The sequence below is a fragment of the Haliaeetus albicilla genome, chromosome 5 (genome assembly GCF_947461875.1).
Source record: "Haliaeetus albicilla chromosome 5, bHalAlb1.1, whole genome shotgun sequence".
Lineage (NCBI taxonomy): Eukaryota > Metazoa > Chordata > Aves > Accipitriformes > Accipitridae > Haliaeetus > Haliaeetus albicilla.
Window position 1 is genome coordinate 21,981,157 of NC_091487.1, and position 27,907 is coordinate 22,009,063.

Below are 27,907 nucleotides of genomic sequence, written 5' to 3' on the forward strand. Positions count from 1 at the left end.
AGACCTTAAAATTCCTTAGGTAAAGTCAACTATTGAAGGACTGTACAAGTCTCTCTTCATTTTATACAAAATATTTGATCTCTTTAATTAGTGTCCCATTCCAGTAAATATGAATTCGTTAGCCTGCATTGTTTACTGAAATTTCTTCCTTAATCACTGAAAGGAGATGGTGACAGTCATAGGAACATAAGCTTTGCCAGCCCCAGGCTATAACGGGATTCATTTTCACAGTGGTAACTCCAGTGAGACTACTTACATTATTAGAATTTGTGCTCCAGCACCACTGAGTTATGAAGCTAGTGGAAAAGCACTGGTGTATATGGTACACAAATCTCTCTTACTTCTATAGTGTTATTTATTTCTTTATTTGTTGTGTTACTGTCTAGCAGGTAGTGTTCCAGTGTAGCAGAGGCTTCCATTATGTTAAATTCTGCACAAAGACAGAAGATAGTTTCCCCCCCAAACAGGGAAGATCAGAAGGAACAAACAGGGGAATATTAGAAAGCAGAATGGCTTTGGTTAGGATGAAATGCTGTCCATGCAGCAGCTCATCAATTTTGTTTAAAGCATCACAGCAGCAAAAGTTCTAAAGAAGAGATTTGAAGGAGAAGTAGCCTTTTCAGAGTATTTGCAGCATGAGAGATAGCACAAGATATATTCTATTGGTAAGTGTCCTGCTTTGACCTGAAAGTAGCCTGGATAATGCAGTAAATCTTTTTTATCTTTACTTTCTTTTATTGTTCTTTTGCATTTTTTTTATTGTGTTAAATGACTTTCTAACAGAATACTGATTAGGATTCTTGCACAATTTAATTAACAGCAATAAAATAAGATTGCCACAATTAATATATTTTCATCATTTAATTCAATCCACCACCTATTTTGAAATGTACAAAGATTTCCTTTCTTTGATTTTTTTTTTCCAAACTGCTAGCAGAACCCATGTAAAATCACACCTCAGAAAATATGGAGAGGAAAACAAAAGCCAAAATGTCTAGTGGGCCCTGTAGGTCATGGAGAGATATCTTTATTGACACATTCATATAGTGAGACTTTATTTGCCGACTTTAATTCATTTACAAGGAAATAAAATGTGAAACTTCAGTAGTTTCTTATAGATGAGGTCTGTTTGTTCAAGAACACTATTACACTACTGATGAAGCTATGCATTTGCTTAATGAAGGATAAGAAATTTAAACCAGACATACAACAACATTCTTCTGTCTTTTATCAAGGTGGGTGTCCATGGCTCTTTGAACTTTGAGCTTTCAGAAATAACAATACCAGTAAGGCAGTTGTAATGTGCAGCTCTTTGTGAGATTTCAGTTCTGACTGCTGTAAAGTTATCAAGCAAAAGAGAGTAAAAAGAGAGTTTAAAAAGCAAACAAAGCTCTAATGTTAGAATACCTGCTATTTATTATCCCCCTTGTATGCAAAGACACAGAACCCTGCTTCTTGCTGTGTGGAAACATAAATATTAGCCTGTAGGGTCTTTAAATTGCTGGTGAAGCAGATGCTGCATTGTCTCCTCTCAGCAGTATATCAAATCACATCAGCAAAATTTCATTAGCAGTTGATAACAATATGACATTTTTGATCTGCTTTGGGTTCTGAGTCTCCATGAATGAAGTAGATATGGGTGATCTAATAGTGAAACAATTAGAAACATGCAGTCCTTCTGCTCAACCTCAGCTCTTGTTTTAAACTGGAACCAAATGTGAGCTAATCTTGGAAGCTGTTGGTTATTTTGAAAGAATCTGTTTCGGGGGGGGGGGTTAGGATAGCAGCTCAATTTGCAAATAGAAGTAGAAATTCCATGAAAAATTATAATTATCAGGGATGTGTGTTCCAAGTTTGAAGACACTGAAGAAGTTGATGTGCATCCAAAACAGATCAGAATACTTCCTCCCTTTAGACTTCTTCATTACTAGCATGAAAATAGATTTTATTTCCCATGTCCACTCTTGGGCAAAGACTACTGGGAAAGCTGGATAAAATACTTATCTCTTAACTTCAGGAATCTATTTCCAATGAAGACTAATTTCAGCAGCCATAATCTATGGTCCAAGAAACCATGAAATAAGAAGCAATGAAATCACTAGCCCTTGAGAAGTTTGCTCCTTCCTATAACCAATTAAAGGTTAGCTTTTTTTATGAACTTTCCCAAAGTTTTGCTGTTCAACATTTTATAATAATTTCACTGTTGGATTGACGATCACTTTTTTAGAAGAAAAAGGTAAAGAAGAACACAGAACTTTGTATCATTAACCACTTTGTAATATTTTGCACTGTGACATATTTCACATGTGAAGACAGTGACAATGATTTCATCTTTTTGATAGATAATATCCTCACCTGAAAATACTGCAAAAATCCTCTGAAAGGATACATTCTGTTTAGCAAAGTATTCTATTTCATGATAGTTTTCCTCAACATCAGTAATTTTTTGCAAGCAAAATCTTTTATTGTTTGCCCAAATATTAGTTAATTACCAGACAGTTATCCAACTGGCAGAAAAGTCACTGCCTCCTTAATCAACTATAGTTTATTTTTAAGAATTAAGATAATTCAGATAATTCAATTTGACTTCTTTTAGCATTAGAATAATAATTTAACTTTTTAGCAGAAATAAAGGTTTATGAGGAAATAGAGTATATAAGTTCTAGTTTCTTAATCAAAACTGTATTACATTTTCTCTTAAAACAACAGAGCAGGATGTGGCAAATCCCCTAGTCCTAACAATTTTAGCATCTAATTTGTATATGCATGTTTTTTTCTTCAACTTGTTTCTTTTTCCCTTACAAAGAACTCTTGAAATAAAGATGTTTTGTAAGACTGACCCTCAGCCTTGGGATCCCTGACCGATCTGGCTGGGAAATATCTGTATTTTCCATACTAATAAGACTTGGTTTTCTTGCTTGGGTTCTGACTACAGACAAGCATGTCAGTTAATCAAGGTTCTAGTCAAAAGTTCATTAGAAGTCTGCTGTGACTATACCAAGAAAAATACAGGTTTATGAGAAAGTTTAGTCAAGAATTTTGATATAATGTTATAGGTGTAATATATTAATTCATAAACCACAAAATGCTATATAGTGAAACTACATAGCATTAATGTGCTTGACATGGAAACTGTAGAATATATTCAACACACGTTCTGTCTGTCATGATTTGTCTTACCGCTGCTTAGACTGGATGTTACTCATGGTGATAATACTAGTAGCTCTCTAATTGAATAATCTTAGAGCATAACTGGCCTTTATTAAATTTCAGCAGAAAAAAGCTACAGCAGAATCTTTGAGGAGACTAAGCAAATATAACACATTTAAAGCAAAACAAAGATTCCGATCTGGTAGTCCAAAGTATTCAAATACGGACTTTTGTTTTCTAGATTGATGACTGGCTTTGCAGCTGACTGGAATGGACATGTAGTTGATATGGTACACAGCTGAAGTGTTGCACTGGTGATTTTTCAAGGCTGTCCTGCAAGGAAATAAAATTATTTTTTTGTGTCCTGCAGTCATATCAAAAAGTTGTTGCACTAAAACAATGCATAGTATTTCAGTATTCACTAACAAATGAAATGTTAATATGTTTTTTAAAGAAACATTCAATCCACACATATGTTTCTTTATTATAGTGAATTGACACAATTCAACATTTATACCTCATTATATTTATTTATAAATTCAAATAACATTGAGAAATACTATTTTAAAATATTTTTTTCACTTTATCAAATGTGTGTCAAGAAATAAATTTTTTAAGCAGAAATGTCGAAGGACATTTTAAGCCATGTTTTTAAAGGCAAGATACTAAAGTCATGCTAGCAAACCCATTTGAAGTCTGACACTTTTTAATAAAAAATGAAAAAAATTCTGGTGCCATTCTAGCACTGATCAGGGGGAAAGTCATCCAATCAAGGGGAGCCTATTGATGAAGCCTTCTTATTCCAGCTACAGAAGGCATTGCACTTGCAGACTCTCATCTTGCTGGGGGGACTTCAACCACCCTGACATCTGCTGGAAAAGTAGCATGGTGAGCTGTAGGCAATCCAGGAGATTCCTGGAGTGCACTGAGGATAACTTCTTAAGCCAGGTAATAGACAGCCCTACCAGAGGGGATGTGTTACTGGACCTGTTGGCCACCAACGCAAGTGATCTAATCAGAGACACCAAGATTGGAGGCAGCCTGGGCTGCAGTGGTCATGCACTGGTGGCGTTCGCAGTCCTGAGAGATACGGGACAGGAGAAGAGTAAAGTAAGGACCTTGAATTTTAGGAAAGCAAACTTCCAGCTGTTCAAGGAGTTAGTCAATAGGACCCCCGGGAAACTGCCCTCAGAACAGAGCTGGCAGATCTTTAAGGACGTTTTCCATAGAGCACAGGAGGTCTTGATCTGCATAAGGAAGAAATCAGGAAAGGAAGGCAAGAGACCAGCATGGATGAGTCAAGACCTGATGGTCAAACTAAAGGGCAAGAAGGAAATGTATGGCAGTGGAAGAGGGACAGGTCTCCTGGGAAGAGTTATAGGGATGCTACCCGGTTGTGTAGGGATGGAGTCAGGGAGGCCAAGACATGGCTGGAGCTTAACTTGGTAAGGGACAAAGAAAAATAAGAAGGGCTTCTATAGGTATGTCAACCAGAAAAGGAAGGTCAAAGAAAGTATACCCCCCCGATGAACATGACTGGCAAACTGGTAATAATGGATGAGCAGAAGGCTGAGGTACTCAACAACTTTTTTGCCTCAGTCTTCACTGGCAACCTCTCTTCCCACACCTCTCAAGTGGATGGACTGCAAGAAAGAGACTGGGGGAGCAAAGTCCGTCCCGCTGTAACACAAGATCACGTTCGTGACCACCTGAGGAACCTGAACATACATAAGTCAGAGGGACTTAACAAGATGCATCCCAGAGTCCTGAGGGAATTGGCTGATGTAGTTGCCAAGGCACTGTCCATGACATTTGAAAAGTCATGGCAGTCAGGTGAAGTCCCCAGTGACTGGAAAAGGGAAATATTGCACCCATTTTTAAAAAGGGTAGAAAGGAGGACCCTGGGAACTACCAACCTGTGAGACACTTCTGTGCCTGGCAAGATGATGGAACACATCCTCCTAGAAGCTATGTTAAGGCATATGGAGGACAAAGAGGTGATTTGAGACAGCGAGCATGGCTTCACCCAAGGGCAAGTCCTGTCTGACCAACCTAGTGGCCTTCCATGATGGAGCAACTACGTCAGTGGACAAGGCCAGAGCTACAGATGTCATCTATCTGGACTTCTGTAAGGCCTTTGACACGGTCTCTCACAACATCCTTCTCTCTAAATTGGAGGTATGGGTTTCATGGGTGAACCCTTCAGTGGATAAGGAATTGACTGGATGGTTGCATCCAGGGAGTAGTGGTCAACAGCTCAATGTCTGGATGGAGATCAGTGATGAGTGGTGTCCCTCAGGGGTCCATATTGGGACAAGTCCTCTTTAATATCTTCATCAATGACATAGACAGTGGGATCGAGTGCACCCTCAACAAGTTTGCAGATGCCACCAAGCTGAGCCATGAAGTTGACACACATGAGTGATGGGATGTCATCCAGAGGGAACTGGAAAAGCTCAAGGAGTGGGCCCATGTGAACCTCATGAGGTTCAACAAGGTCAAGTGTAAGGTCCTGCAGCTGGGTAGGGGCAAATCTCAGTATCAATACAGGCTGAGGGATGAAGGGATTGAGAGCAGCCCTGTGGAGAAGGTCTTGGGGGTACTGGTAGATGAAAAACTGGACATGAGCCAACAATGTGTGCTTGTAGCACAGAAAGCCAACTGTGCCTCGGGCTGAATAAAAAGAAGCATGACCAGGAAACAGGTCAAAGTAGGCGATTCTGCCCCTCTGCTCCACTCTGATGAGGCTCCACCTGGAGTACTGCGTCCAGCTCTGGGGCCCTCAGCACAGGAAAAAGATGGACCTGCTGGAGTGGGTCCAGAGGGCCACAAACGTGATCAGAGGGATGGAACACCTCCCTGTGAGGAAAGGCTGAGAGAGTTGTGGCTTTTCAGCCTGGAGAAGAGAAGGCTCTGGGGAGACCTTATTGTGGCCTTTCAGTACTTAAAGGGGGCTTATAAGAAAGATGGGGACAGACTTTTTGTGGGACCAGTTACAATAGAGAAGGGGTTATGGTTTTAAACTAAAAGATGGCAGATTCAGACTAGATACAAGGAAGAAATTTTTTACAAAGAGGGTAGTGCAACTCTGGCACAGGTTGCCCAGAGAGGTGGTAGATGCCCCATCCCTGGAAACATTCAAGGTCAGGTTGAACAGGGCTCTGAGCGACCTGATCTAGTTGAAGATGTCCCTGATCATTGCAGGGGGGGTTGGACCAGATGACCTTTAAAGGTCCCTTCCAACCCAAACTATTCTATGATTCTGTGATTCTATGACTATAGCAGTTGTATTGTTTCAGAGAGATGTTACTGTGTGGGGTTAAACAGATGTCAAGTTAAAAAAAAAGAAAAAGAAAAATAAGAAAAAGGAAAAGGAAAAGGAAAAAAAGGAAAAGGAAAAAGAAAAAGAAAAAGAAAAAAGAGAAAGAGAAAAAAGGCAAAGAAAAAGAGAGAAAAAAAAATTTAAAAAATCTTTTATTCTCCTGTTGCAGGTTGCCATAACAGAAGATCATAGAATTAATGATGCTAAACTTACTATTAAGTAAGAGTGCTCTCAAGTGGAGAAGGTTTATTCTAGAGATCAATGTATTCTCCTGAAATTTGGCCAGAACCTGCAATACCTGTTCAGTGTGTCAGACCCATGAGAGAACTAAATTAATGTAGAGACATTAATATAGTATTGCTTTAGTACAAAAAAAAATCACAAAACAAGAAGAGCTTAAATGCTAATAGAAAAGTGCTGGAGGAAAATAATAGGGCAGAAAAAATAAATTACTTTGGTTTAATGATATAAGCAAAATGAAATCTTCTAAAACTTCAGTTTCATCATGTACCTGCAATAGTAAAGAGTTTGGACGAACTCTATGTGTCTTTATTTATTAGGCTAATCGTCATAATGCACATTGACCTTCACTCTGACACTGAGCTGAAGATGCGTTTCTTTTCGCAACTGTTTCAACACACAAGACAACAAATCATGTGGTTACATCTGTCTATGCAGTTATGTAGAGCTACTTTTATTACCAAACTTTTATGGCTCCAAAGAATTCTAGATTTCACCTCAGTATGTTTTTTTCACAAGTGGGAAAGATTACATTCTCAGTGTAACAGAATGAAGCTGCACATCCTAAAGATGAAATTATAGTATTCTTCCATTGTATCTGATGAGAGCTTTTCTAGTCCATGGAGATTGCTCTGTGTCATAGAAACACAGACAGAAGAAAAGCTAGAAACTGAATTCAAATACATCAAATTCCTGTTCAGGACTCTTAAATGCAAGATGATCTTTCTCCTACTGGGAGATATTTGGGTTTTTTAGTTTAAATTACTTTAGTTGCAGAGAGTAATATAGATATCCTTTTTCTGGAAAGATGTAGACTTGAAAATTTTATCTGAGAGTTTAATTAATTTGAAGAGACCTTCATTAATTTGAAGTAGAAAACACTAAAGATACCACAGCAGTCAGAGGAGATTCATGATCTGCTGATTTACAATTACCTAAATATAGTCCTGTTTGACATCCACAAACTTTATCTCAGATCTTGATGTCACAAACATTTACACACTTCTTTAATTTGACTTCAGTAAAAAAAATCCCTAATTTCACTGCACCAAAAGTGCTCTAGTTATGATTAAATGTAAACATGAATTCATATTTGCAAGATGAGATATCAAGACAAGATAGTACTTGCTATTTACTAAGAAAAAGGAAGTGTTGTTTTCAAAAATAGGCAGCCTAATAATATCAGTCAGACAATCACACTCTTTTATCGTGTTACCTGTGTACATTAATTTTCATGTAAAACATTCTACTTCACTATTTTACTTTACATGTAAAATATGCTACTCCCATGCAAGCCAAGACTAAAACATTTTAAAAATAGGTATGTTGTTTTGTGATGCACAGGAATAGGGTGAAGTTGAAAATGAAACGAAACAAAATAGAATTTAAAATTCATTGTTAATTGATAAGATATCAGGACTTTGAATTGATAAGAATTGGGGCCAGTTTTGCAAAAGTAAAACTATATTGCATTAACCTCCTACACTCCCTGTGGCTCATAATTGGCAAATCCTTTGTGATGCCTGCATTCTCCCTTCAGATGAGGTATGTCATTGCAGATATTTCAGTCCACATCATCTCTGCTGGTGAAAATTAACAAAATCATCCAACCAATACTTATATAAACTGAAGATCTGACATTAACTTTTAGCTCCTGAACTGAGAACAAATGTGACAACATATTTGTTGTGCAGATAGACATGAAAGATAAAAAGGGAACATTTTCTTGCTTCTTGTGTTACGTTGTATTGCTACAGTGCACAAATGAAAATAGAATTTTCTTTCATTTAAAGTTCAACTTCAATAAATAAATTGTGAAGAAAAATAATAAAAAGCCCAAGCCTCTGTGATATCACTCTCATGCATGTGTTTTTTAAAAATAATGTCAAGGCTTGTTGAAGAACTACAGACATATCCTTTTTAATATATATATATGACAATGTAATAATATGGTTTTGGTGTTTTTTTGATTGTTTTGGTTTGGGTTTTTTCCCAAATCTCAGTCTGGACCAAGAGGACCAAATGGCAGGTTATTTTCTTTAGCTGTAGTAGCCCTTCCTTGTAGATGGCACATATGAGACTGTAAGGTAATCTCATAGTTTTTCATTGCACTATTATCTTCATAACGGGTACTCAGCAATGTACAATTCCTCCTTGTTTTCCCTTTTCTTTAAGAGTTTGGAGAAAAGCACGAAGTATTAACAAGGATTCATATAAGCAGGGAAACCTAATACTCCACGTGACACATTTCTGATTTCTTCCAGGTGCACTGGAGTTATCAAAGCCAAAGATCAGCCTTCAGTTAGTAATTCTTCACCAATTCTATTCCCTGATATTTCCCGGTCAGCAGGGATGGTCAGAGTGTTTGCACACAAGGACCTGTGGTTCAGATTGCCCAGAACAACGTGAATCAGCTCTGCTCATGTTGTCATTGTCCATTGTCATGTCCATCAGGTTCAAATGAATTATTGGATTTATGCCAAAAAAATTGAGGTCCACACTAACTACTTGGACATTTGTTTAGCCCATCAAGCATTGGAAATATCCAGTGATCAAAAGAAAACAAACTTGTTTCTGATCAGATTTATTAAAAAAAAATAAAATTGTTATAGAAAGAACAGTAAGTCACTGTCATTCACAGCTGTGCAACCAAGAAAAGAACATGGGCTATTAATATTAATAGTACTTATTGGGAAAACATTTAAAGGCCAATGAAGAATGGAACTACGTTATGCTAGGCAATAGAAGATAAATAGAATATAAATTCCTTTCATACAGTACTCATCACAAATTAACAAGAAGTACACAGCATGTGGGACGTTCTTAATAGTAACAGGATAAAACAATGGCAGAAAGAATGATGTAATCTCGTATTTGTTTTTTTAAGATGTACTTGTTAATGAAAGCTAAAATTCATGAAAAGAGGAGGGAATGTGAAAAGCAGGGTTGTGGGTATGAAACAGATAAAAAGGAAGTCCAGTGGAGTAAAAAAGAAATGAAGAGACTGTAGATGCAGAGGAAGAGAGAGTTTGTAGCAAGCAGCTCCAAGGCCTGATTAGAGGATGCCTTTCAGAACTTCAGGAACAGGGAGTTCTCTGACTACCCAGCCAACATTAGGGTTGCTTCTTTTGCAGCAACTCCTCACACAGACCTAAGACTAGTTTGTACCAACATCCACAATAGCAAAAGCCAGTGCTGAAAACTGTCAACTATGTGATCTGATACCATAGGCATATATATAGCTTTCAAAAGAACCATGTTGTATAAGTGAATAATGTATGTCCCTTTTTCAGAAAAACACTTTGTCTCTTGTACTTCTGAGGTTTTCAGTAAAAAAAGTCTCCTAATGTTTTGGAACACACCAAAAAATACACTTTTATTCAGCTCCAGGACATGATCAGGCAGCCTTTCTTCAAGTCCATTCTCCTTTCTTTTCCTTCCTAATTACTAGTATAAAAGTATGCCTTCATTTGTGTTTCTTCTGTTAGATAACACTAGAAGTGAAATCAAACTGAGGATTTAATTAAAGTAATCCCAGGAGTAAAATCTTCAAAGCAGGCTTTAAGTTCATGAAGTCTGGGATAATTCAGAAAAACTTTGATATAAGTTTTATGTAACACAGACTCTTTTCAAGGTTCAGGTTTTTTCCTCTTTTTAGAAAGAGTGTTGTAATTATTGTATCATGGTACAAGATTTAAAACTGCGTATTATGTAGTGCATACATACAATGTTTTCTCTAATAAATACAGATTAGAAGTAGACTTTTTGTAGTAAATCTAATAAATCACCTGAATGGCTTCACAACTGACATGTTTTAGAGTCATTATGTTTAATTGGCTAATGGAGTATTTATTCTTGTGCTATTGGATCACCCTCAGGGATAATTCCAGTAAGTTTTGAATCTCCAGAAGGGTTTCTCTGCAGAGGTAAATTATTATTTTTTAAAGAACACTAACTAATTACTTTTACTTAAATTAATTTCTAAAGCAACCAGTCTGTCTTGAGGTCTCACTGCATTTTCAAGAAGTGATGAATTTGATGTTCTCTGATGCTTTAAATTTCCCCCTTGAGCCAAGAAAAGTGATGAGAAAAGGAAATGAAGCCCCCAAATCCAGAGTTCATGAAACATGCTGTATTAAAAACATATGTGGTGTATACAAAGAGGATCTCAGCCAGTGCCCTCTGGTTGTGCATGACTACAAATGACTAAAATTCTTGTTCTCAGGAAAAAGAATCAACATATTCAAAGCATAGAGGACTTCTCTGTAAATGTAGGAGATAGCAGATACTGTGATTCTATTGCCTGACATAGTGATTTTCAGAAAAAGAGTATAGAAGCAGTATAAAACTATAATCTTTTAAAACCATCTTGTAACAAGCTAAACAGGTCAGTACATACTCCAAAGGATTTTTTTTTCCCACTCTCCAAATAGCTCTCTATTTTATCTGTGGATTTGCATATGTACTTTTGAATATATTTTCCTCATTGCTTATCCAAAATTTCCAAATTTTCTAAAAGGAATTGATCTAATGGGGAACTAGGCAATTATGAACTAATGTTTACTAGGCAATGGACAAACAAACTAAAAAAAAAAAAGAAAGAAAAACCTAAAAAATTTTTTGTTTTTAAAGCAAAAAGAAAAAAAAAAGAAAATAGATCTATACCTTCTGAAGACATTTTATGAAAGTAGGTGCTTCAGAATTAATCTACATTTAGTTTCAGAATAATGACTAATAAGATAGAGGAAAAGATATTTAGATGAAATATTTAGAAAAAAAATAATCTTTAGGACCATGGCATTAAGCTTCAGAATTACTGGTTTCTGTTAATTACTTTCCTTCAGTTGCTGACTTCAGAGTGTTTTATTGGAAATGTGTGATTTTAGTTAAGACATGAGACCTTTCTGTAGATTTTATTTCTAGGTAAGCAGCAAAATTCATAGTAAGTGGACCACACATTCCAAACTGATTTGGGGATCTCTTTACCTTTGAAAGTTATTTTCCTTCTTCTTGATAAAGGCTAACAAATTCATCTTGGAATTAAATGATCAGGAGAAGAAAACAATTTAATAAAACAAGCTGGTGCAATTTTATTGCCATAAAATTGGTATTCAGTGAAATATAGGGTTTATTCTAAAAAGTCTATTGCTTTCTACTCAGTTCCACATTGACAAGTGTCAGCCTCATCCATCTTGTCTCTCTTTCTTTAGGCAATTTGAACATGATGTAAAAGTCTGAGTTATTGGAACATCACTTGACCTCAGTGGAGTTGGTAGCGCTTTTGTTTCTTGGATTTGGGGTGGGGGTTGGAATGTAATGATCACCTAGAGGAACATAAACCAAAAAGGTAAAATAACATTTTCCATTTTCTTGAATAAAAAAGACAAGTAAACAAGGAATATATACGGACAAAAAACTTCCAACCTGGGTTGCAAAGATGAATCAAAGCCTTTACCATTTGAAAGAAAAAAATTTCCTGTGTGACCTGGAAAATAAAGCTGATGAGAACAGGACTGAAATCAGTCTTTTTAAAGGAACAGTTTTTTGGACTTTAACAAGGTAAAGAGTGTGATTATTAGAAAGTATATGAAAGTGGCAAAATGTCCAATGGAACAAGAAAAAATACTTACCATTAATTTCTCTGACTCCTCTTTTATACTAAATGCACAAAACAATACATGATAAGAATGGGTTTAGAATCTTTAAATTATTAGCATATAGAGAATTAAGTTGGCAAAAAATCAGCATATAAAGCAGCAGTAGTCCTTAACTTCTAAAAACCTACCTCAGTAATGGTGCTTGATGACTGCAGGGCTGGATAAATAAGAAGTAATTATTCATAATAATGTTGAGCCAGATGGTCTCTTGAGAAAGTTATGCTAGTAGAGAGTTTGGCCCACAAATTCGGTTTTGCTTTTGTTGATGCATGGAATTATTCTGTGGCTGAAATATCGCTTTGTGACTCCCACAGTGCTAGCCTTTTGATACTCTTTTTTCAGCAGGCTGAAAATTTGATACTTTATGGTGATGACTGGGATTTTTAAAGACTGAGAGACGCTAGCTGGTTATTTAAAGCTGGTGGTACTTGGACACATGCCTTTCTTAGGTTCGTGTTAGCTTCCCGTTGTCACTCAGTGAAATGCTGTGTCAAGATTCCTTATGTCACGTGATCCAGGAAGGACAGATTTATGTTAAACTAATATATCAACTGGACTGGGATGAAGGCAGTTAATGGAACTGCACTTTCATTGTTGTAGTCAATTCACATGCCACTAGATCAGATGTCACTGGGAATGGTTCACAGAGCTGTTGATTTTGTGTAACTTTGCCTTAAGACAGTAAGTCCTCTCTGTTTATTGGTATTTTGAATAATTGATGTATGTTTTTGAGTAATGCTACATAATATAATATATGGATAGATTCAGAACCATTTTGAAGCTGATTCCAGAAATTAAAAGTGCAGTGTGGAAGCAACAGATACCTTACAGTCTGTTTGGGGAAAAAAAGCCATCAGACACCATTAAGTTCCTCTAGCCCCAAATTAATGAAAATCTCTAGTTCTTGGGAAAATTTTAATTTTCAAAAAACTTCCCAAAGAAGTACAATTCACTAGTTTGGGATTTTTTTCATCTCTATTGATAGAATTTTCCGACTTTTTCTTATGTTGGACGTAAAAGCCTTGTCTATTGAAAGATTAGATAATTGCAGTGTATAAAATGCATTTCTACATAAATTAGGAAAGATAGGTTTGAAATTTTATCAGTACATTAAAAGCAGCAAAAATATTCCAGACTAATTACTGGTGCAATACCTCATAAGTCTTTAGATTTTTGTTCACCTTACTGATGCAGAACTGTGGAGGTGAATTCCTATTCTTATATACCCTACAGCTTGCCTCTGCAAATGGAGTAAAATAACTGAAGACCATGTAATGTAAAACCACTGTTCATGTAGATTGTCTTTCTCTCATATCTAGGAACTAAGGAAATCATCACTGAAAGCAAGTTTCAATAATGTAACATGACAGAGAAGATTTATATTTTTGAAACACCTCGTCTGTTTTTTCTCTATAGTCTCCCTTGTACACACTAAAACAATATTAATTCAATTTATTTTAAATGTCTAACTAACCCTATTTCCAATATATTTCCCTGTACTACCAAATACCAAACAAAACATTAGAAGCCTGAGTCACTCGTTTGTAGGTGATCTATGATGCAATTTATAAGTCTCTACAATTTTTTTTCTCAGTAAGCACTGTAAACAACTCAAATTACGAAAAACTTCACAGCTAATATATTCAGGTTTGATTTATTTTATGAAGGTTTTACAGAAGAAATACATACCTAGGAAGTACAGGAAAAAGTAGGAATTTATACAAGAATAACCAAATCATTACTTTTTCACACCATTCTAATTTCTTGTTTTAATAAAGAAGTCAAATTATGACAGAATTGGTTGTTCTATTTTGTATTGCTCTTTTCTGTTCAGTTCACTGGATTTTCTACTGATACATAATCCTGTAACCATGAGGACAAAAATCCCATTGCAGCATTTATTATTTATCCGAAGCAAGAACTGGTGCCAGACTTCTTTACCCTGTGTTGCCTTTCCTTCTATTTCCAGACATAGAATCCAGGTGTAACTTGGATGCTTCTACCATCTGCTGAACATATAAGTGTTTCATAGCAAAAGACTGCCATAAAATGATGACTCAAAGTATATTTATACTGCTTCTGCTGAGATTGCAGTTTTTATACACTTACTTTCAATATTTTCCCCTTACTCCTTCCTTGGCCAAATAAGGGCTGTGGTTCCCTAGGTCTGATTTTAAGGAGGGGCTGGACCATGGTATTTGGATATATCTAGTTGGATTGCTACACAATGTTTAGAATTCTTACTTTTTTTTTTTTTTCCTTAAAGTCTAGTCAAAAGGTAACAGGATTTCTTCCGTGTTTAAATTGAGGAAGAAATTAATGTCATTATCATTCAGAAAATTAAATTACGGGGGGTGTTCCATACCATGTGACGTCACATCTAGTATAGAAACTGGGGGGAGTGGGGGTGGGGGGATCGCTGCTGAGGAACTAACTGGGCATCGGTTGGTGGGTGGTGAGCAATTGCATTGTGCATCACTTGTATATTCCAATCCTTTTATTATTACTATTGCCATTTTATTAGTGTTATCATTATCATCATTAGTTTCTTCTTTACTGTTCTGTTAAACTGTTCTTATCTCTACCCAATTGTTTTACTTTTTTTTTTTCCAAGTCTTTCCCCCATCCCTCTGGTTGGGGGGAAGTGAGTGAGCGGCTGCGTGGTACTTAGTTGCTGGCTGGGGTTAAACCATGACATAAGCAAAGAAAGAAGCAGAAGACATTTGTAAGAGGACAGCTTGTAAAATCCCAAGGAATTGCTGGGCATCATAATATTATCAAAGAATTAGTGTAAGTTCACTTTGGCACCCAGTCAGATGCTTTTTACTTTGAGAGCTGGCTTCATACTAGCCTTAGGGAATCACAAATGTCAGGACTGTGCTACAGTATAGCTTTCCAGCCTTTCTAAATAGTGTGTTGTGTTAATCTGTCTGGCACATCTGGTAACTTTCAAAAGCAGAAGTAAAAAGGCAATTCTACATAGCAAAAAGTGTAAGAAAGAAATTCAGAAACACCATCCTTCTTTTCAAAGACAAAGAAAATTACTAGAGTGCAGTTGGTATTTTTCATTATTGAGAACATACAGTGGATTAGTTTTGCCAAGGCTAATTGATTTTCACAGCTGGTGCATCAAAGGCTAAAGATGATACGAAATTTGAAAAGGACCCTTGTCTAGCCCCTGAAGCTTCTGTTATCTGTGGAGACAACAGAAAATCTTTGGAACTGGAGATACTATAACATCCAAGAATAACTTCAGGTCATTGGGATGTTTAAGATATTTATTGATCTGTCCATATTGCAGGAAGTTACAAAAAAACATATCTTCTCTCTTAAGAGAATCTCACATCTCTCACGTATTTACTTTCAATGTGATACCAAAAGGGTGAATAGGTTTATGTCACCTGTGACATAATTGTCTACAGAATGCAACATCTTACTGAATAAGCATGTTTTGTTAGTCATTATAGGCAAAACAGATCATATAGCTGAGACAAGTCTGCTATAGCTGATCCATCATCAAGGGGAGGGTTTGTCTGAAAAAAAGAAATGACCTTTCCACTGTGGAAGGGATTAATCAAGCAGTGCTGTAAAAGTCATTCTTTCATAGCATTTAATCTCGTTCGGCATATCAGATTTCTTCATGTGTGGTCAATCTTCCTTACCACTGATGAAAAAATCAGCGGGGTGCACACATTAAGGCTGCTGAGGTTTAAGCATGTACCCCAATCCTTTACTGAATACTTAAGAGGTTTTTTGATTGCTTTCAGTTACTTAAAATCAATTCTCTCTTTATCCATGTGGTATCAGCTTTCTATTTGACTTATATATAATGGGAATAAAGATCTTTTACCTGTTGATTTACAAAAAAAGAAGGGCACATCTCAAACTGCCACAATGCCTCCAGCTTATAGCTATGTCATGGCTTTGCATGAAGAACAGCTTTTAACAAGGTCTCATCTGCTCCACTTGACTCGACAGTAAATAACTCATACTTAAACTTACACTTTACCCCTTGGTAATTCATTAGTAAGTTTCAACATGAAATATTTCCTACATTGAACCTTACTTTCCATAACCATTAAATATATTAATTAATATACATACTTAATGTAAACATCTAAGTCAAGTAAGTGCATATAGTTGTTACAGGTTGCTTATTGAAACCAAGCATAATGGTAATTGAGAATTTTGGGTGACAACAGATTTTGGAAGACTGTTTAAGAAGACTTTTCTCTGAAATACGCTGCTATGCTAGTATAAAAAAATGTCCCAGCACCATAGGTAAATTTTTCAAGGCAGTGAGAGAACTCTATATGACATGATATTTGGATGTTGGTATTTTTAGATGGTGGAGATAGAAGCTGTCCTGTGAGTCTAGGAGTGGCTTAGAATACAAAAGGCATAAAATCCCAAACTGTAATGGATGAAATAAATGAGATCTGAAAACAATTCACATTTTGACATACAACAAATCACTACCAAGAGATAAATTAAAGGAAGGGTGTCAGCATTTAGACAACAGTTTCTAAAACATCCAGTAGCCAAAATGTACCAATTATTTTGTCATAGAAATGTAACATGAATTGGCTATGAATGTTGATCTTCTACCCCGATGTTTTGCCTATGAGTGACAGAAATTCAGATACTCCTTTACCAACCACTTTTTTTTTTCACATTGTAGACAAATATGGCTAAACCTCTCTTGTGAGGACCCCCATGACTGGCTTCTCTTTCTCTTAGACAAAAGAATCAGATGTAGTTTGATGGTGGCCATGTCAGGAATTTTGTGCATAACATTAAAATTTAGCCTGGATTACACATCCCAGGACCCAGCCTGAACGTGTGTCAGTTTAGCTCTGTGCCATTTGAGGAGTCATCAGGTCCAGTAGTAAAGGGTTTTCAATGAAATTGAGGAGGCTAATTGTTACCTAAGTTACAATTTACAATAAAAATGGCTTGAAGGAATTTGAGCTGATCATTTAGCTAGCACCTTTGTAATAACGAATCCTGTATTCAGTTGATACTCCCCCAAGTTCACCTGATTCACACCAAGATTGATCCCTGGTAAAGACCAGTAACATACTGCGTTATATCAAGGATCACAAAAATTGGATATCTTGTTGCTATGGGAGATGAAGGGAAAGTCTCAAAAACTCATTTAGATTAAAGGGAAGAAGATAGAGATGGAGGAATTTTGTTATCAGGGATATAGTTTTTGTATCAGCAAATAACTGAAATGGTTTCTTCTTTCTCTGAGACAGTGGCAGGGAAAGAGGCTGGGAAAACATCCATATGTGAAACAGCAGTGAAGTAACATTATTTTTAACAAGGTTGAATTGGGTGGGAAAGGTGAATCTGAGATTGCAAACATTTTGAGAATATAAGGCTTGAAATAATAAATGACTGACTTCCTCTTCTGAACAAAGCCATGCTTTTCTCTCACGCTCCATTTCCTTGCAGCTAATAAACTCTAATGAAATACCAGTGCCTTTATATTTCTGTGTCATACAGATGTCCTTTCTCACTTTGACTCCTCTTGTGGCTAATTTGTCTCTCTGATTATATGGTTATAGGAACATTACACTCGCACTCATTTAATCACTTTCATTTCTCTCCTTCTCTCTGTCTATGATGAAAACATTTTTTTTTAATTGATACCTAAGAAAAGATATCACAGAGACAATATAAAAGAGGGTTAGAGGGTTTTAGACTTTGTCACAATTAAAATGTCAGACAGACAAGTTAATCGCAAGCACACAAAATGAAAGACTATTGACCCTTTGAGGCCTAATAAATAGTTTTACAGTTTTGATTCCTTCCCTCCTTCCTCCCTTCAACTCCTAAAGAGACTGTAGTTAGACATGTTTCCTTGAAAGCAGATGATGACTGTCTAATGAGACAATTTCTCCTATTAGGTTAATCCATGTACACCAAGTGGATACAGAAGGATAATGAAGCCTGCTGAAAGAAAAATCCATTTAGCATCATTTTAAAATATGGAGAGGGAAAAGGTGACCTATGATAGATACTTTGAACCTGTCTTGCAGCTGCAGCTAACAGGGCAGCTGAGTTTGGTGATACAAAATCTCAAATGCATGTGCACATCTATGTAGAAATGTGAATGTTGATACACACTTCAAAGGAGTTTGGTTAGGGGACGTAAACTGAACAGCATCAGTATAACTGAGACAGGCCTCTTCAACACTATAAATCTGAAATAGACTGTTTTGTGAATGATCTTGGCACAAGTTATGCATGTTCTATACATGAAGGCTAAAGGTCTGAGTGTATCATGGAAGTGACACTGATATAGCCAGATGGAAACCAATGTAAAGATAGTTGGATCTAAATTTAAGTTTGATTACACAAGGAAAATTTTCATTTGAAGCCATTCTTACCTAGTGAATTGATGTATCATCTAAGATTTCTCAGCCTTTTGGGAGCTAAAAAAGATTTGAAGAACAATTGTGTAATCCTAATAAAGATCACAAACTGTCCAAACTGATTTTTGTCTTGTGTTTTCCTTTTGGATTTTTTATGATATATAAAGGAAAATGTTGCACGATACTATAACATATTTTTAAGTTGCTTGCACTATTTTTTCCTTGATTGGCTAAAAATCCTATTTTGCAATCAGTGGTGCCTGCATTAGCCTGCTATGCTATTAAGACACAACCAAAAATCTTCATTTTCTTTCTCGAAACTACAACTGCTCCAAATTTGGTTCAATTTCATTCACTTAGACTTAGATCTTATAAACTTAGTAAAGTTTATACTACATTGAAAGAGCAATTCCAGAGTAACCATAATCTGAGGACATTCTTTTTCTTTCCAATTTTATATCAACTTGTTTGTCTGGCTCACAGGTATCCTGTGAATGGCCTGTTTAAGTACGTCTGGCAATTCATGATGTTGCAAATCTCAAGTGTGGGGTCCCACAGGCTCTAAGGAATAGCCTTTGGCTATGCTCCAGATGTATCAGAAGCCATGCTCACAGATTTGCAATGTGAAAGAAACTGTGAGTTTAAAGTCATCAATGGGTCTATTACTTTAAAAAGTCTAATGGGTAGAAATTCTGGGGAAATTTCTGACTTCAATGGCATAAATGTATTAGAATCTCATGTAATGAGGTCATTATGGAAGAGGTTTCAGAGAAGGAAAAAAAAAAAAAAAAAAGATTACTCATTTTGTGTACCAGCACTGCCATTTGGCAGAAATGGCAAAGTAGGAAGTGAAGGACAGTGGTCAGAAAGTTCCTATGATGTATATTTTTCAAGCTGGTGATTGGCTTTCTTGAATCTCTTACTACGTGTGAGAACATAGAATGTGCTGATGCTGAAGCTAAAAAAAACATTAGAAGTGGGAAGCTTTACCCAGCTCCCAAAGGGCATGAAATTCCTCTAACATGCCTTCTTCAACTTTGCATTTGCTAAATGACATTTGAGTACTTCTTTTCAGCTCATCACAACTGACTGGTCAGTGCAATAATGAATCTCCACTAAATTCGAACCACCTCATTTTCATGGAAGGGAGGGAGGTGTTACTGATCTCATATACCTGTAGCTCACATGTAGACATCTATGTTGTAGATAACCAGTCACCCTAACCTCCCTTTATAACCACAGAAAATACGGAGACAAGTTGACAAATTAGGGGATACCACCCAGATGTATTACATTCCAAAAGTGCAAAATCCTTTTACAGATTATAGGAGTTGTCTTGATGCTTCACTCAAGCATTAAAATTGTGGTTCTCTGCAATTCTGGATTTTACATTTTCTTCCTTCACCCATGACCTGGGAATACTAAACATCCTCAGTTGTTCTTTCACAGTTGCAATTTAAAAATCATTCACTAACTCAGGTGGATGGGGAAGTCAAAGAGAACAGCTTCATTCACAGTTTCAAATGCATATTTCCCCTATACTCCATGTGCTTAGTAGCATCCAAACTGGGTTCAGGACGGTAAAGATTCTCCCATTTACCATTTATTAGGGAAGGAAGAGAACCACCTCCATTCTGGTGTGCATTCATGCAAGAAATTAAAGGTGAGACTCTCTTAAACACCATATCTGAATTTGGATTAATCTAAGGGAATCTAATATGATATAATTTATATGCTGAAGGAGTAGGTAAGAAGACTGCAGCAAGAAAAACAAACAGCATAAGAGCATAAAGAGAACTAATCCCTGCTGCTGTAATTAAGAGAGCAATATATTATAATCATAAACATCTCTTTAAATAGTTATGTCAGGTCATTAAGAAAACACCTGAGTTTGTTGCAACATGTTCTCAAAAAGCAGATGGGACCCTGTCAGTTTGGCGATAGCCCAATGAAATCTGCTGGTAGGCATTATTGTAGCCTCCATGTTATTACTGTTAGTTCACCCACAGCTAGGAAGATAGCATGAGACAGATGGTAATTAATTCTGGACAGGTCAAAAGGAATTACTGTGAAAAGAAGAGAGAAGTACTCTGGACATTAGGGATCCTGGTTTAAGTTTCTCAGTGCCACTGAACTGTAGGAGGGAAAAGTCAATGTATATGTATATGCCTTTGTTTAGCCATATATAAACTCAGTGTGATACAACCAACCTTACAGCTCTATACTTTCACAGTAGCAATAAGTATACATACAACGATAGTGCAGTTTATTAAAGATAATGCTTTGAAATCTTTGAAATATAGTCATTTTTTTTCTGAATATATTTCATACTACTTGATAGCACAGGTTTTTTTGTGAAACATCTTTTAGTGTTTGCTTTACTTCTATTTCAGTTGTAAAGCTAATCTAAACTCCTTCCTAAAGCCTACTATTCTCCACATGTCCTTATTACAGCATCTCTGTTTCACTATAACTATACTGGGACAAGGACCAGACACGTCAGCTATGAACCTTAAGTGTTAGTATCTTTTGAATATAATACAAAGAAGCTTTTTCCCCCACCTTCTTGCTCATGTCTAGCCAACGCACTTATTTCTCCATCATGTGGAACAAGACACTAGTTATTTTTAAATAGCAAGATAGGATTCCATATAACTCCATGTGAACTCTTACAGATTTTGTACTTAAGGCAGAAAAAGACAGAAGTGCAGCTTCCAGACGGAGCATCTAAACCAAATTCAGAGTTTTTTTAGTAAAGTGACTGCTGACATAGTAAGAATAATCACCCAAAGTGTCACCCTAATTCTCAGTTCTTCATTAAATCACCTTTGTTGCAATCAGATGCATTCCTGGATTTCAGCAGAAAAGTAAGTAGGGATATGTTTTAAAACTTTCCCTTTTTAGAATGGTTTTATCCTCATAAAGATGTGAGTTAGTGCTTTTACTGGCAAGAGAAATCATGGAAGCCTTAGAAAACAGAACCTAAAGACAAGACCTAAAGAGAACTGAAAAGCTCCTCTTACATATCTCCTTGCTAAATAAGGTCCAGTTTATACATGCCATTAAAACAAGGGAAAATATATTTGTGCAGCTCTCTGATCTATAGACTACCAGGCTGTCAGTCACTTGGAGCACCTCTGGAGCATGGTAATTGAATTGTTTCTTGCAGCTTTGTCTGTTTAATAGAGAAGCCTTTAGTCTGCATTAAAAAACTTACATCATGATACCCTAAAACAGTTTAGTAAGCCACACAGACAACTTTCTGTATGGTAATAATCCTTCTTTAGGTTTGAAACATCAGGTGTCTGTTAGCAGATTTTCTGTTCTGCACCATGTCTGTACCATTGGGGTTTTTTTGTTTTTCTCCAAATAAACTCCCATCAAATTCTATTAATTCAATGACTAGCTCAAAAAATGTGTCAGACTGTATAAATACACTATTGTATGTCAGACTGACTTTGCCACAGAGAAAATAAATTGAAAAGACAAAGCCTGTGGGGAAAATCAAAAAAGAAAAAAAATAATTACCAAGCATTAAGAAAAAAAGAAATACAATAGAAAGAAAGTAAAATCATGGAACATTTTGAGAAAGAAAAAAAATATTTAATTGTGTTCATGCACAATGTGTTACTGCATGTCTGAGAATTCAGATTTAATTCCTAAGGATGAAAAAACCCACCTTCGAAAAATCTTCTTAAATATAAACCAAATCCCTATTCAGCTCAAAGTCTTACTTTTTTTAATAATAAAAAGTTACCTAAATGTCAAAAGGAAAAAAATATTCTGGAAACAGTTCCAGTGAATCTGAAAGTTTACTTGGAAGAATTTGACATATAATCTTCAGCAAATCCATGAATCACCATACATAAAAAGCCAACCTACTTCAAACTACTGGGAAAACATGAGTCAATTCCATCATAGTCTGTCATAAGTCACAAGCAAGTTTGTCCTAGTGTATATTATCTTGACTGAAACAAGCCTCTTGATAAGCAAAGTTAGAAAAGGTACTGGTTCATTTTAAATAGAGCAGTAGAAAACAGTGCTGTAAAGGGTATAATCAAACTGTTATCTATAAAAGCCAGCTGATGTTTTCTTTACTTAAACACATTTCGGATGGAGCATTAAGTATAAATTTTTTGACAACTATGATGATGTCTATCTATCTGAACTTCTAAAACATTCATGTCTAAAATCGGAGGTGAATATCTCAAGTCATGTCAGCTATTTTTGTTTGGTTTTTTTGCTTGTGGACTCAGTCATGAAACAAAGGAGACTAAAAATGATATGAACAAAACTGAAAAACTGTTTACAAATGTCAGGAAAAAACTCTATGCAGAGCTCTTTTTTTTAAATCTGAAATTTAACAAAACAAAATTTTGAAATTTGGTAAGTGTTGTAAGAGACTGACAAATTATAGATTATAAAGTTAAAAGATTGCTCAAGAAGAAATTCGATCCATTATACCCAAAGGACAAATGTAATATACATAAACCATCCCTGAAAGTCTTAAATATCTGAACTAAAGAAATTCTACAGCATCCTTAGGGAATTTTTATCAGTGCTTTTCTATCATTTTTATTTAAAAAGTAGGGTTGGTATTTTTTCTTTTTTATTTTCTGATATTGCTCCTTCTCAACAATGAACCTTGAAATGTCTGACAACAAAATAATACTAAAAAAATCCCACAAATTAAAGTCCTTTATGTACTTTCAATAATTTCTAATGAAAGATCATGCCACTGTGATTACAGTTACCTTTTTCTTGATGCCATAGAGAAGCAGAGTTCCTACGAGCATCTGCAAGAAAAGGAGGAGGAAAAACATTGGTTAGTATTCTTGGGAAATAAGCAGATTAGAAATAAAGAAGGCTTATGTTTTCAAAACGGATCTGGAAGAATCAAGGACTTTTTCTTATAAGAGAACAAAATGTAGTTTTGTTGTAATGTACGGACATATTTTGCATAGATAGATATGTGTGTGTATATATATATTTTTGTAGGGAGTGACATTTTCTTCTCAGATCAAGATTCGTTCTGTTCAATCAAAGCTCCTTACTTCCCTCATCCATCCTGACTGATCTTTCATAATAAAGATTTTAGCAAAGCAAGTTTGACACCTTCAGTTACAAGTTCTAGTATATTTATTTTTATAATTTTAACTTGAATATGAATCTTACCTTTACAAACTGATTGAAGATTCTTACATCTTTTAGAGATAGGAACATATATTTTCTCAAACACTGAAGAAGCCTCATTCTCTTTAATCCTGAAAAGAACTCCTAAAGTGTAGCTGAAAGACTGCCACAAGGCCTGGGCACCTTTGCTTTTTCACTGCAAGGGCTTATGCACAAACTTGACACTGTGATTCAGTCATTAGCTGATGTGGCAAGATCTGCTATTCCAGCTTTTTAGCTCATACGATCTTTGTCGACACTCCTTAATCCTGACCTTAAACATTCCATTATTCTAGTCATTGCACTCTTTTGGTCAGAAAACCATAATCACAGCAAATTGCCTGCTAGTTTTACAGTACTAACGACTATCCAAAATATACAAACAGGGCCATCAAATTACTACAGTTTATAATTTGCACTATGACCTGAACTGTGAAAAGGGACGTACATGGGGTTTTGCTTAATTTAGGAAGTTTATCTTATCTAAATCTATCCAGCTGTGTTGTCTCTGTGGGAGAGGAAAATGTGTATTCTCAACATGAGTTATTCAGAATGTCAAATTTTACTGAAGACTAGGCAAAATGTAATTCTTATATGAATCATATGCTTAAAGACTACAGGGAAGTTTTCAATTTTACTTGACCTGCTCACATGTTTGTAGCGTAGTGAAGACTATAAACTGTTTTGTCTGCACTGGGCTTTTATTTCAAGATAACTAACTCAAGGTTATACATTTTTACAAGTGATGGCAAGGCTTTTGATTGTATGAAGTACAAGAAAGTAAGCATTGCAAATGGTTCCAACAAGAAGGTAATTTTCAGAGTATGATCTTTGGCACACCAATAGTCCATAAAGCCATGGTAAGAGTTCTGCAGATAGATCATGGAGTTATATTAAACAGCAAAACATACAACATTTTTAATTACAGTTATACACTAAAGCATGAGTTGAAACTTAGATTTGACACTCATACATGAAATAATAAGATAAAACAATGGTCTCATCTGGCATTGCAAATCTTTATGGTGAATATATAAATATGATGGATAAGCTATAGGCGAATCAATTTTTCCAATTTTGTTCTATTAGTTATTCTATTAGTTATTCTATTAGGGACTAGACTGATTAGGTCTAAAGATAATACTACTAGTTATTTAGATAAATAAAAGCCTAACTGGAAACAAGTAAGGAAAAAAGGAAAGCAAGTTAGAGAAAGAAAAATCAGATCAGTGTAGACAAGAATGTAATTTCAAAGTTTAATTAATTAGGACATTCTTTTTTTGAAATCACACAGGCTATATGACCAAATGCATCACTGTTAACAGCAGGCATGCAGACTATCTTTGATGCAAACTCTCAAAGTTACCCAGACTACAAAACTGCAAATCTCAGCAAAGCTGTGCATTTAAGGCATAGAAACGAGCCCTTCTTCCCTTAGGAGACCAACACCTGGCCCTATAGCAAGAAAGGCAAAAGCTTGATGAGTTCATCTGTGACAACTGTGAGACAACAGTGATCATATTTGGCAGTTTGAAGTGGGCACATGTGAGTTATTTCAACTGTTAGCAGTATTTCAAGCAAATTACAAGACTGCTTTGGATAAACAAAGTAAATCGCTCACAATAGCAGGAAGAGTAAGAACATGTCTCTTCCTCTTCCCCCACCCTACACTCTTCCTAAGCCCACTGAATTCCTTTCATATCGCTTCACAAAGTGAGATAATTAAAAAAAAAAAAACAAACAAAAAACCACCACCAAAAAATAATCAGTAGTCTATAGGTATCCTTTTCAGACAACAATCTGAACCTTCCTTTCCCCTTCCCACATTACCAAGGAATACTACGTAATATTAGCTGTTGGCTATTCAGTGGGCCTTTAAAGTGGCATCAGTCAATTTATACTTGCTCCTTCAAGGCTTGATCAAAGAGCAAAATTACACTATATCTGAGCATTGTTAAGTTTCCAATTGCTTAAGTATGTTCAGCAGGTTCAGCAGCATACAAATTGATGTTAGATATATTAATACATGATAAAGTCATCTGAAATTACACTATACACTTAGTTTCTCATTTACTTTCCACACATACTTGAGTGATTGCATTTAACAAGCTGTAAATATATCTAAAAAAATCATGTTTAGACTTACACATGTAAACAATTTCTATTAAATTACTCAATGCCACAGTAGCACACAGACAGTTCAGATGAACTAAGTATATTAGCATCTTACGAGATCTCCGTCCAGTGAATATTTCCTCACAATGGTAATAAAGAGAATTATTCTTCATCTATGTGTAAGAATACTGAGTTGTAGAGATATTAAAAGACCTGCCTGAGATCAAACAATGTGCATGCAATATACACAGGAGGATTCAGTCATGTAATTTAAGATTATCTGCCTTTTCACAAAGCGGACAGAGAAAGCATATTTATGCAGTATAGAGACAAGAGAAGAGGATTACGTAGGCTAGACTATGCCTGTGGACTAAATTGTAGCTCGGTTGAGTGAATCTTGCTTATATAACTATTGCCATTGTCAAACTTGGTTTTAGGAAGGCATTTTCTCTAAGCTGAATGGTTTCTATTAGTGTTTCTTCTTTAGCTTTCATATATAAGAACAAAAAATCATCTAGGAATTTCCCCAAATAAAATTGCCTCTGTTAGATTTTAGGAATGACATTGATAATGTTAGTTAACATTAGTTAGTTAACATTAGTTAGTTAGTGGTAAAAGATCGCTCCTTCTCCATAATTTCATGATGATATAGTCATGGGGTTTGATCTTTTATTATCTATCTGGAGTTCATAAAAGGGTTCTGGATAATGTATTTTTTTGCATGTGATGCATAGTGGCATATGAAATAAACATCATACAGATTGTTCTATGTTAACTTATTATTACAACCATGGGAAATGGGACAGGCTGACCTTGGTTGTCCCACGGAGAATTGTATTCCTGATTTGATCTGTGTTTTATTTTAGCTAATTCAGCTGTTCCCCACATTTATTTATTTATTTCACATCATCAAAGCTATACTTCTTCATTTCCATTTCATACCGCATTCTTCTATATAAATAGTGTAACATTAATGGCATACACTTCACAACAGGTGTGGGGAGACAAATGTGTCATCAAGGGTTTCCAGTGTAAGTACTGTCATTGTTTAGTACAAAGGTGAACCTGAATGCGGTGCTTCCAAGAGTCTGTGTGACATTTCTGGAAGAGAAATATGACGGTGTCAGTATACGGGAGTGTTCAGACTAAGAACCCATGGAGGAATCAAGAGCCAAGCTTTTATTGCTCTTGTAGTTCAGAACACTGTGTGCAGCATTCTGCTGCAGCTTAGCATGAGCCAGCAGGTTTCTTTGCATGCTGACTGTCAGTAGTATTTTTAGCAAATTTTCTTTTCAGAAGCTTCTTTGAAGAAGCTACTGTGGAAAAGATAAGACTACAATTTCTCTTATTTCTGTAAGCTCTCTGTCTTCCTACTCTTTCTTGAATCCATGTTCCTTTCTTTCTTGCTTAACTCTTCTTGAAATAGCTTCCACAAAATATTTGTCAAGACCTATTCATTAAGAGCCATCAGGTGTTAGAAGTCCAGCAAGGTATATATGAAACTTATAGTACAATATAGTGAAGCAGAGCAGGCCTCATGGGTCAGCAGAAGAGTATGGTTTTGCTGATGAAGACAGTGGGAGAGTACAAGTGATAAAACTGATAGAAGAACTTGTGATATAAGCAAGATTGATCATATCCAACTAAAGCAACAGGAAAAAAATACAGCTATCCATTTTTTCTGCTTTTGTTTTCCTTCTGAATTTTACTTTTGCCCAGCTGAACACCTGATACTGATTTCAGTCTGTGTCCTTTTAGAACTTACTTTTGCGAATGTGCTTCTGGGTAGATATGCGTATCTTTTAGGTAAGAATGATTTCTACAGTTATACTTCAGATACTGCATAGAATTTGTTTAGGCATTTGTTC